This window comes from Triturus cristatus, chromosome 5_2 (assembly GCF_964204655.1).
Source record: "Triturus cristatus chromosome 5_2, aTriCri1.1, whole genome shotgun sequence".
NCBI classification, from domain to species: Eukaryota; Metazoa; Chordata; class Amphibia; order Caudata; family Salamandridae; genus Triturus; species Triturus cristatus.
This window is the reverse complement of record NC_140588.1, coordinates 804,908,721-804,920,935: the sequence shown is the minus strand read 5'-3', so window position 1 is coordinate 804,920,935 and position 12,215 is coordinate 804,908,721.

Below are 12,215 nucleotides of genomic sequence, written 5' to 3'. Positions count from 1 at the left end.
AGTGTTGATTAACGGAGCCCTCTCCAAGATATTCCCAATCTGGAGGGGCACAAGGCAGGGCTTCCCCCTCTCCCCGCTCCTCTTCGACTTGACGATGGAACCTGTGGCGTGTTTCATCCGTGTGGATGACTTGATTCAGGGCTGGGCATGGGGAAGCCAACACGTGGATAAAATTGCACTATATGCAGACGACGTCTTGCTTTTCCTCGCCAACCCGGCCCGCTCTGGTCCCAGATGCCTCCAATCCCTTCAAGCCTTCAAGAAGGTCTCGGGCCTTGGGCTGAACCCGGTCAAATCAACCCTCGTACCTCTCCATCTCTCTAGGGAATGTTTCGACTGGCAAACTAACATACCCATTAGACAACAGTCATTTAAATATCTGGGCATATGGGTTGCTCTACTCCCTGAATTAGAATGGGCACTGAATGTCACCCCACTTATCAAAAGGACCAGGAAGGATCTTAATCGCTTTCAAGCCTTACCACTTAACCCACTCGGGAGCGTGGCACTATTTAAAATGATGATCCTCCCTCAATTCCTATATATTATTCAAAATACTCCCTTCCATTATCCCCGAAGCTGGTTCCGAGAGATCGACGCAATGATCATACGGTTCCTGTGGGGAACGGGAAGATCACGGATGTCTCTTGATCGGTGCCGCACTCCATCCTTTGATGGAGGCATGGGTATGACGGACCTGTACCTATACCACCTGGCCATGAGGTTGCTTGTCCGTCATGATTGGTTCACCGGGGGATGGTCCGATCCAGCATACCAAATTGAACTTCGAGGCATGGACTTCCCTCGAATCCAAGCTCTCATGTACGGCTCCCCCATCTCCAAGACGCTTCCAACGGTGACTCAAACGGTTTTCCTGGCTTGGCGTTCGGCCTTGTGTCATACACAATGGGAATCCAAATTGACCCATCAAACGCCACTCTGGCAAGGTACTTGGCTCAATGAATTGGCGGCGCAGCGAGGGTTTAAGCATTGGGACCACATTGGAATCTCCCAACTGGGCGTCGTGAGGATAGGAGACCATATACCGACTTTTCAGGACCTCCAGAATCGCTTCTCCCTACACGCCTCACAATTCTACAGATACTTACAGATACAACATGCACTGAATACACACATCTCGACGGGTACCACGCTCCCTAAGTTTAGTCCACTGGAAGCACAGGTCATGATGGGGAATCTCGGGAAGGGAGGCATCTCGCGCATATACCGCACCCTCATGAACAACAGCCGCACATCTTTGGACCCGCTTAGAGTTCGCTGGGAGGGTTGGCTGAGACCCCTTGAGGACCAGGACTGGCGAGATGCCCCTTTGGCCCCTAAAGCAAGCACTACCTCGGCCAGACTCTGACTCATCCAGATCTATTCCCTCCACACTGCATACCTTACCCCAGAGCGACTACATAGAGCAGGGCTGTGCACCTCGTCTGAATTCACGCAATGCAGAGACCACCCTGCAGACTTCTACCAAGTGGTCTGTTCTTGTCCCCGGCTCATAAACTACTGGGACAAAATAGAATCCGAACTCGCACACATCTTGGGCTGGCATGTACCTCACGATCTTATGCACCTTCTTCTGGGCGTTATGAATGGTCTAGACGGGTCCCGTGCAGACAAACTATTCCTGGGGACAGCCATCATGGTGGCTGAACGAGATATTGCCATGTCCTGGACGCGACCTGACCCCCCCACAATTGCTAGATGGTGCCAAGGGTTGGACTGGTGCGCTGCTCAGGAGAAACCCTTATTTGAGGCTAGGGGTTGCCCAGCCAAGTACCAAAGGGTGTGGGGTAAGTGGGCAGACCAAATGGTTTAACGGGGTCCGAGAGGAGGGACTCTTGCCTTCGACATACCGCCCCCCTTTTCGCCATGTAAAGTGCCGGATCAATGCGCTTACTGTATTATTTCACAACTGATGCCCTTTAATATGTCATGCGTGCAAACTTGTGTACTGTGCTGTTGGTGCTAATTTTTCTTTATTTTTTCAGAATTAGGAAAGTTGATTATCAAAAAAAAAAGGGAGAATACCTGTTATGAGTTTGATTACAGTGCATGACTCGTTACTCATACTATGGCACTGCAGTACTGTTGGTCTGTTGGTGCAACAGTTGATTGCAAGAGGCCCCAGCATGTTTCTTGATCCATACAATGTATAATTAACTACTTATGCAGAAGACAGGTTGGGTCTACTGGGCATGTTTCATCCTGCTCCTCTTTACTTGTTTGAGTCTTTTCTAAAAAATCAATAAAATCTGTTTAAGAAAATAAATAAGAGAAGGTAGTAGAGCCTTTGAGGCTCTGGTGTGGTTCTCCTGGGAAAGTCCTTTCTCTCCACTAGATCAAATACCTCCTTGAGGGTAAAAGAAATTGCAATGACACTAGTGGCAGCAGTTCAGGTACTTCTAACTCTATGGAGGGAGACAACTCTCCCACGCTGCAAATTTGGTTCAGAAAATTATGGCTCATCTGATTTATTGAAAAGATCACCCTCTCATTGGACAATATTCTCAGCATATACAAAGCAAATTGGTACCCCTTCCTACAGATTCTTTCATGTGAATACAAATAATTGTTCTGCCCAGATTTCTTAAGGTCCTGTGACTCAAACAGAGTGAGATCTCCAAGGTCATGCCACGGTATGTATGGCTCTTAGATGCTGTTGTGCATGGATTGCTTGGTGCATTGCCAAATTACACCAACTTGATTGCTCTGATCTTGTGACTACCTGTTTTACAGCTGTCCACCTAGAGTGGAAGGGAGGAGTTGAGGGTGGATTGTCACACATTGAAGTGTTATACCTAACAGATTATCTCTCTGCCAACCTGATTGTTGTAGCTGATGGTATTTGTAGCAAGTAAATATATAAAAACAGTTGAAACATAAGTTTATATTTCATAGCAAAGACGTGTCATACGTTGCTAGATTTGTTACTTAATTTTTTTAAGAATTTTAGATCATAGGCCATAGAAGAGATAGGATAAATGAGATTGACCAAAACAGTTGGAGGGGACTAAATAAGTGTAGGGCTAAATGGGCAGAGAAAGAAGTGGACAAGGCGAGTAAGAAAAAGGCAGCAGGTGAAGTAGAGAGGGAAAGTAGTTCAAGTTAGCCTGAGACTGGAGTGACTATTGAGTTACTCCAGTATTGGAACTTTCATAGAGTCACATGGTTTAATAATTTCCCCGTGAAGATGGGAGTCTCTAGTGCCTTTAGAAAGCAACGGTATAGACTGGAAAAGGCCTTGGCCCCTTAGTTTAGTAACCTATCATAGTCATTTAAAAAAATATACCAAACTCCTGCGAAAACTTCCAGTCCCTCAAAGTTTCTACCGCACATTGTGTTAGGGAGTGTCAACTGAGCCCTGCTCACGTTTTCTATTCCAAACTGATTTTACAGCAAATTTTGAGAGCCATAACTCTTCATATACCTACAGATCTATTAATACACCTGAGTATATGTATTTTTTCCCGCTAAAATCTGATTCACCATGTCACACAAAGCAAAAAGGGCTCTCTTAAGAGACTGTGCTACCTGTGGTAAAAACAGGCTCTACACCCATTACTCTCATCAGGACTGCATTTACTGCCTATACCCATCGCATAAGACTACAGACTTTAAGGCATTTCATACCTTTTCTGCTAAGACTCGTAAGGACTGTGAAGGGAGGCTGCTGTTATGGCTCCAACAATTTAAATCTAGAAAGGAGCCCGTGTTAGACACTGAAAGTGAAGAATCATCATCTTCTTCCAGAAAATCACAAAAGAGAGAGAAGGACTCTTCCCATTCCCATTCCTCCCTAGAGCCTCCCATAAAATGGTCTAAAACCCTCTCAAGGTTCTCTCTCAGAACACAGGCATGTGAAAAAAGAGTCTTCTTGTCCACAAGAGGAAAAACAGTCTTCAAAAACATCTTCTAAATCTACTTCAGACCTTCCTACACCTCCACCACAGGTCAGTCACTCCTTAAAGAAACCTTCTTCTGCTACGGTGACGGACCGATCATCGATTAATGTTTCACCATTGACTAGGAAAGGGACATCCAAACTGTCAACAACGAAGGGGCCCAAGGGACAGTTCCCCGAAAGCTTTTAGTCGTTAGGCCTAACACCTATAATAACTCCGCTTACCCATGCCTTGGTCAGCGGGGAAGACAAACACCCTGATCTCACGATCCCCACAATGCCTTACTAGTAGCATTAGACCATCCCTAATATACGCATAAACCACCTGTCATCACGATAACTGGGTAGATGCACAACTATCCTTACCAGAACTTCAGATGCTCTCCTTGTTACTGAGTTCTATAAGTAACTGTTACTTAATATATTCAAATATAAGACTTTGGAATATCGCTTTAAAGACACTGAACAAACTCCCCCATATTGTGCGATGGTATTGGGCCTTCAATGCTAAATTAGATTCCAAAGACATCTACAAGAATGCTGTAATTTGAACGGATGAAAGATGTCTCTGAGGGTGCACCGACAAAATATCAAGTCTGGAATATCGAAGTGCCGGAATATCGAAATGCCAAAATATCGAGTTGGTAATATTGAAGTGGCAGAATATCGATTTCAAGAATATCGTTGACCAGAATATCGTCTTGAAGGTAAGAAATATAGTTTTCTGTAATATCGAAATCAGTAATATCATTTGTCAAAATATCATTGTTAATAATATCGATATTTATATTAGTGTTTTGTATTTTAGTATGTATGTTAAAAGTATGTAATCGAATTTTTTTTGTGGAAGTATAGCTTTTTTTCTAATCTATGTGTGAACATTTTAGAAGTGATTAATTTTATGTCAATTACATTTTGCGTATTTTAGTTCTGTCGCGGATTGTGGGTTTATAGGGAAAACGGTGGGAAGTAATTTAATTATAATATAGTAATTAATGTTTATTTGTTAGTATTAATAGCAAATAAAAAAAAATTATTTGTGATTCTTTTTTATTAATCAATTAATTTATAATTATGTAAATTCAAGAACCCTTCCTCCAATTCAGGAATGACAGGGTTATTCTCCACACAAACCCCAATTTTTTTAGCTCGGCTAACAATAACTGCTGAATTTCACTGGTTTTGCATGAGTGAAACCTGAGCCTAACTATAAGGTCTCTGTAACCTTTATTTTTTTCAGTGAATTTCTAAGGTTTTTAAAATGCTAATTCCTAACTATAACATCCCTGTAACTGTAGTTTTTTTCTGTGAATTTCTAAGGTTTTTTAAATGTTAATTCCTAACTATAACATCCCTGTAACCTCTGTTTTTTTTAGTGACATTTTATGTTTTTTGAACTAGTAGTTGCGTTTGCAGAGTGGTGGAGAAAGGGGGCTGAGACTCTGACCAGCTCTCAGGAATTCAACTGTGTAGGACTTACAGACGGTACCAGGACTGCTTCTTGACCCCAGGGTCCCTCCGAGTAAAGAGGTCTTCATCCCCCAACCAGTAGCACACCACCAGCCGTGTTTACAGAGTAGTGGAGAAATGAGGCGTGGCCTCTGAAGACCTCTTAGCAATCCCGCTGTGTGGGAGTTATTGAAGATAGCTGGAGGGGTAGTTGACCCCCAAGGATGTCCTTTGGGGTCAACTAGCCCTCGTATTATCTCCTGGAAGTCCCACACAGAATAATTGCTGAGACCTGATAGGAGGCCCCACCGGTTCTCAACTACTCTGCAAATGCACCTCCCTGCACACTACTAGTAGAGGGATGTAGTCCCCTTAGTTATTGAGGGTCCTTGGGGGCCAACTACCCCTCCTGTTACCTCCAGCAAGTCCGACAATATGGGTTTGCTAAGAGGTTTTCTGTAGCCATGGCCCCTTTCTCCACCACTCTGCAAACACACCTCCTGGCACACTACTAGTTGTGGGATGAAGACCCCTTTACTCTTGAGGGTCCTTGGGGGCCAAGTAGATAGATTGACGGCTTTTTTTTATCTTAAAAAAATATATTTTAGTAAGGGGCTCCCCTTCCATGGACCGTTTTGGGCCCCAGGGACCCCATTCCCCGGGGCCTCATCCTTAAAAAGAAATTATATAAAAAAATGGGAGCTCCCTTTCTGAGTCATTTTCGGCCCTGTGGCTCCCATCCCACAGGGCTTGCCCTTTTTTAAATCATTTTTTTTTTAAAGGAATGGGGGCCATTTGGTCCCAATCCCGAGGCCGATTTCGGCCCCGGGGACCCATTCCCCGGGGCCTGGTGTTTATATTTTTTTTTAAGGGGAGGGGTCCATGTGGCCCCACTCCCTAGGATGATTTCAGCCCCAGGGCCCCAGGGCCCCATTCCCAGGGGCCAGGTCTTTTCTTTTTTTTACATATATTTTCTTTAAAGGGAGGGGCCATTTTCCGCCCCGGGGACCCCATGCCCCGGTGTCAGGCCACTTCGTTAGGTACCACAGGGGGAGCTGGCATTGCATTTACACACAGGGAGCTGCTGAGAAACAGCTCCCTGTGTGTAAAAGCAAAGTGCTCCACTTGCTCAAAGCGGAGCAGTGTTTGCTATGGCATGGCGGTAGCAGTGCTCCTACCAAGCCATAGCAAATTGCAATGTCCCGGGTATGGGCACCCTGGGACATTGCTGGAGACAGCCTGGTGGCAGTCCCCAGGGCCAGGCAGGAGCACCCCCCTCCCTAGTTCAAATTTGCCCCGGGGGGGTCGTGTTCTGCAAAGAGTCTTACTTGAGGTTTCCCGGATACTTCACAGGAGCAGAATGATGACTTTTCCCAATGCCTCTCTGAGTTTCCCTCCACGCTCCCAAAGAGTTTTTCCTAGGGAGAATGAAGGAACTCCTAGGGGGGAAAGAGGGATGGGATAGAGAAGAGACAGCCTTGTCGTCTTTTCTTGGGTGCCTTCTCTGAACCGCTACCTCTAGTCTCTTCTTTTGTGTTTCAGTATTTTGACACTGTAACATAAATAAACAAATTACTAAGGTCCGAACAATTTCTTGACAACTCTACCTGTGAATTTTCTATTCCTAAGTTGTTACATACACTTTTAAGACTGGGCTAGTGCCTCTCTTCCATGATCTTTGAGGATGTGCTTTCATTTATCATACACCTTTAAACATAAACAACAAATTACTCAGATCTAGGCAATTCTTGACAATCAGCTGTGTATTTTCTCTATTTTAAATCTTTCATACCCTTTAGAATGGACTAAGCCTCTCTTCTGTTGTCTTTGTTGTGCGTAATATTCTCTCCAATAGAAACTACCATAACTGCCTCTTTTAACACCCTACTAATAGCTTTAACGAGTGCTACACTTTTGAAAACTAAAACCCTTTTCTTTCTTTTAACAGTTGCCCAAGGAATGTGTATGCTTGGCTGGCACAGAGATTCTCTGGTAAGTATACTTGAACAAGAAACAATCGCTCTTTATAACGCTTTTGAAAACTAAAAATCTCTTGTTTCTTTTAACAGGTGCCAAGGAATGCGGAAAGCTTGACTGGCATGGAGAATTCCTGGTAAGTATGCTTGAACAAGTACAACTCTCTTTTTACATTTATTATTACAGTACTTACATGACTGGAACTCTGCACTCGATGACGGAATGCTCCGAGAATGGCTGGAAGATCAGCAGGAGTCACAGAAAACTCAACTCTAGATTTTGTATTATTTGTAACTCTGCCCGACGCGTAATGTTTACCTAACACTGCCGCCGCGATTCGCTACGAGAAATTACTAACTGCTCTGGCTCTAAAACACAGACGACGCTTGAAGCGCTGCTCCTTCTCCAACGGCTTCAGTGAAGTGCAAATTGCTGCGGGAGAGCTCGAGCCTTGAGCGGTGTTCAGGGCCTCGCGCTCAAAACAGGAAGGCTGAAGCAGTGACCTCAGCTCTTTCAGCCATCTTAGAGGAGCGCAATTGTAGTAGCTCAGTCCAAGACAGATGGTGTCTTTTCCTACTATGAGTAGAGATGGCCCCCACTAACCAAGACTTTTGAAGCCTCTTTGCTTAGATCCTGACAGTCCCCGGGTCCGGGGGTCTGCAGCGGACGCCTTAATTATTGCACTTGTGCCCCAGATCTGCAGGGGAGGGCGTAAGGCCTCCCCTGCTTTTTTTTTAATAAAGCATATGCCCCGGGGAGGTGGTGGTCCTCTGGGCAGTAGGGGAGGCCCTAATGCCTCTCTCGCATTACTTAAAATAAAAAAAACTGTGTGCCCTGGGGAGGTGGCTGTTTCCGGGGAGGGGGGTCTGTGAGGCCCCCCCACATAATTTTATTTAACCCCGGGGAGGTGGAATTCTCCTGGGTGGGGGGGGTCTGCGAGGCTCCCCCACATAATTGCAATTAGCCCCAGTGAGATGGCACTACCTGGATTTGCGGGTGGGCCCCGGGCCCAGTGGGCCTGCCCTCCTTCATAATTAAAAATGCACCCCTCCCATATTTAGCATTTGCCCCCTGTGACCTGTCCCACCCGGGGGTTATTCTAAAGCAAGTGGGGGAGCCAGCACTTGCTTAAAAAAAATGTTTTTGATGCAGATCCAACTGCGAGTCCTTGACGAAATAAAAAAAAAGATTTTTACCACTGGTGTGGTCTCTGAGGGACCTCACCACTATATCTGGTGAGTCGGGGTATTCCTACCCTGCCTCCTTTTCTTTATTTGTAACTTTTTTTCTGAACTCGACTTCAAGCTGAGTCCCAAGATGGCTGCCAACACTTTATGGTTGAAGTGTTGGCAGACAATCAAATTTTAGTAGAGTCCACTGCAAGGACTCACGACCACTGTTTCCTTTAAGATGCGCACGCACTTTTCTTACCGTGAGCGCGCACTGCCGTGTGTGGAGCAGGCACACACACAGGTCATCCCGTGAGAGAGTTGCGTTGCTGCTTTAAAAAAACGAGCGGCATGAAAAACTGGCACTTCCTGGATGCGGTGTGCCGAAGGAAGAGTCTGGAGTGCAGGTAAGGCTGGCTTTGGGGCTTGCGGATGTTTGCACTTGGCACTTGCTGTACTCTTTAGTTAGTAAAGCGCTATGCGGGGCAGATTGTGGGCTTTTGTTTAACTATTCATGTTAATCACAGCCCCTTCACGAGCTGTGATTAACATGAATACTTAAACAAAAGCCCACAATCTGACCCGCACCTCGCTTTACTAACTAAAGAGTAGATGAAGTTAAAAAACATTGCGTGTACTTTCTGAAAGTACACCCTTGGTTTTTTAAACTTGCTGTGCTCTTTATTTAGTAAAGCGCGGCTTGAGAGCGATTGTGGGCTTTTGTTTAAGTATTCATGTTAATCACAGCTTGTGAAGGGCTGTGAATAACATGAATACTTAAACAAAAACCCACAATCTGCCATCCACCCTACCATTCATCCATCTCTTCCTTGCATGCTTCCAACACACCCACCCAAACTTCCACTCTTCCATCCACCCATTCTTTATTCCTCCGATATTTTCATCCTTTCATCCTTCCCTTCCCTGTCACCCTTCTACAATTTATTCTTCCTTCTTCACCCTTCCCTCGCATCCTTCCACGATTCTTTCCTTCCTCCCTTTCACCATTCACGCTTCTCTCTTCTTTATTTTCCTGTCCTAACGCCTGATTCCTTTCTGTCCCTTCACTTTTTTCTTCCCTCTCTCACACTCGTTTTTTTTAGGTCTCGGCCTGGCGAAAGCAGCGCATGCGCTGCTCTACCATGCAGAGGACATTTGGAATTGATACGATTCCAGCGTGCACACGGGGAGACAAATGAGACAGAAGATGTGCACGCGGGGATTGGATGCTTTACTGGTGGCGTGATACACTGGGGACTTTTTTTCCGCCACCAGTAAAGGCAGTCCCCGCATGCACATCTTCTGTCCGTCCCATGACGGGCCGCGCTTGTTAACAAAGGTTAACCAACTGTGTAAAGCAGCACAGCTTCTAACATTGTTTCAGAAATGGCGTCGCCCTGATCTTTGAAACACCTGCACTCATTTTGGCGAGGGGGCTGTATTCACTTGTATTCATTTACACCCTGGTTACATTTTATGTGAAGTTGAACTGCCGTGGCCATCTTGTGTTATATTTTATTTACATGCCTCGCTTGCCTATGAGATGTATGCCTATGTGTCACAGACCACACACGGCGTTCTAGTTTCGACCCCGTGTTTATTCACGATTTTTTTTTAATTGTTCAAACAATAACATCGGATAGTGATGCATCGAATGGAAATAACATTGTTTGTCAAATACGCGTAAATAATGATTTCTTCAAAATAAATCATTTAGCAGGTGGCGGGAGAGGGCCGTGAATGGCAAAGTAACCATTTCCCCATTTCCGTGCGTGCATAAACCACACTATGGAAAAGTTATATTGTTATACACATTTTATTAAAAACATCCTTCTGCCCATCAATTCCTATTTTATTAGAAAGAACACGATTCTGTTTACTTGTCTTATTTGTTTCACGAAGGATGTTTATTAATAAAGGATATTATATGGCAAGTTAGTATTTTGCAGCTTTCCTTTCTTGCCCCTTGCAGCTCGTGTCTCACTGCCACATATTCATTAATTATAGGCCTTGCAGACAGGAGGAAGTCATACGTTACTAAACAGTAGGGTGCACAGATGTCTTAAAGTACCGGAATATAGACTTTGCTTCAAAAGTCACTGCATTAATGGCACTTTTAAATTGCAAATATAAATGAAGGTATTGACATGGGTCGGTTGGGCTGCTTACATAGGAATACCTTTAATCACGTGGATGAAGACAACTTTCCGATTTATTTTCAGTTTATTTGCTTCTGATGTAAAAGAATATAGCAAACGCATCCAAGGAGAAAACAATTACTTAAGAAAAGCATGTCCTCTTACCAGTGTTCGTGAAAGCAAAGTAGGCGTTTGCCAAAGTCAAACTCACTCTCTACTACTCTCTACTACTGACTCTCTACTATTCTCTACTACTCTCTACTACTCTCTACTCTCTACTACTCACTCTCTACTACTCACTCTACTACTCACTCTCTACTACTCTCTACTACTCACTCTCTACTCACTCTCTACTACTCACTCTCTACTATTCTCTACTACTGACTCTCTACTACTCACTCTCTACTACTCACTCTCTACTATCTCTACTCACTCTCTACTATTCACTCTCTACTACTCTCTACTCTCTACTACTCACTCTGCTACTCACTCTCTACTACTCTCTACTCTCTACTACTCACTCTCTACTATTCTCTACTACTCACTCTCTACTACTCACTCTCTACTACTCACTCTACTATCTCTATTCACTCTCTACTACTCACTCTCTACTACACTCTACTCTCTACTACTCACTCTCTACTACTCACTCTCTACTACTCACTCTTTACTATCTCTACTCACTCTCTACTACTCACTCTCTACTACTCTCTACTCTCTACTACTCACTCTACTACTCACTCTCTACTACTAACTCTCTACTACTCTCTACTCTCTACTACTCACTCTCTACTATTCTCTACTACTCGTTCGATAACTTTATTTCGGCCACCAAGGACCATAAAAGTTCATGAAAAACATGTAATACAAAATTTAAATTAATGAATAAAAATATTATTTAAAATACGTTACATATACAACTTTACATATACATACAATACTATACGTCGATTAAAACAAGGATTAAACTTGAAATTCATTATCGAGCGTTATATTAATTTAGAGCAAGAAACTCGTGAACAGCACTGGGTTCAGTAATCAATTTCCTCCGTATGTGCCACATTGCATTAAAAAAACGGGAGACAGCAAAAATAATGGGGGGGTGGGTATCATTTTTTAACACTACTCACTCTCTACTACTCACTCTCTACTATCTCTACTCACTCTCTACTATTCACTCTCTACTCTCTACTACTCACTCAACTACTCACTCTCTACTACTCACTCTCTACTACTCTCTACTACTCACTCTCTACTACTCACTCTACTACTCACTCTCTACTACTCACTCTCTACTACTCACTCTACTACCCACTGTCTACTACTCACTCTCTACTACTCTCTACTCTCTACTCACTCTCTACTCTCTACTACTCACTCTCTACTTCTCACTCTCTACTACTCTCTACTACTCACTCTCTAATACTCACTCTCTACTATTCTCTACTACGAACTCTCTATAACAGACTCTCTACTACTCTCTAGTACTCACTCTCTACTACTCACTCTCTACTATCTCTACTCACTCTCTACTACTCACTCTCTACTACTCTCTACTCTCTA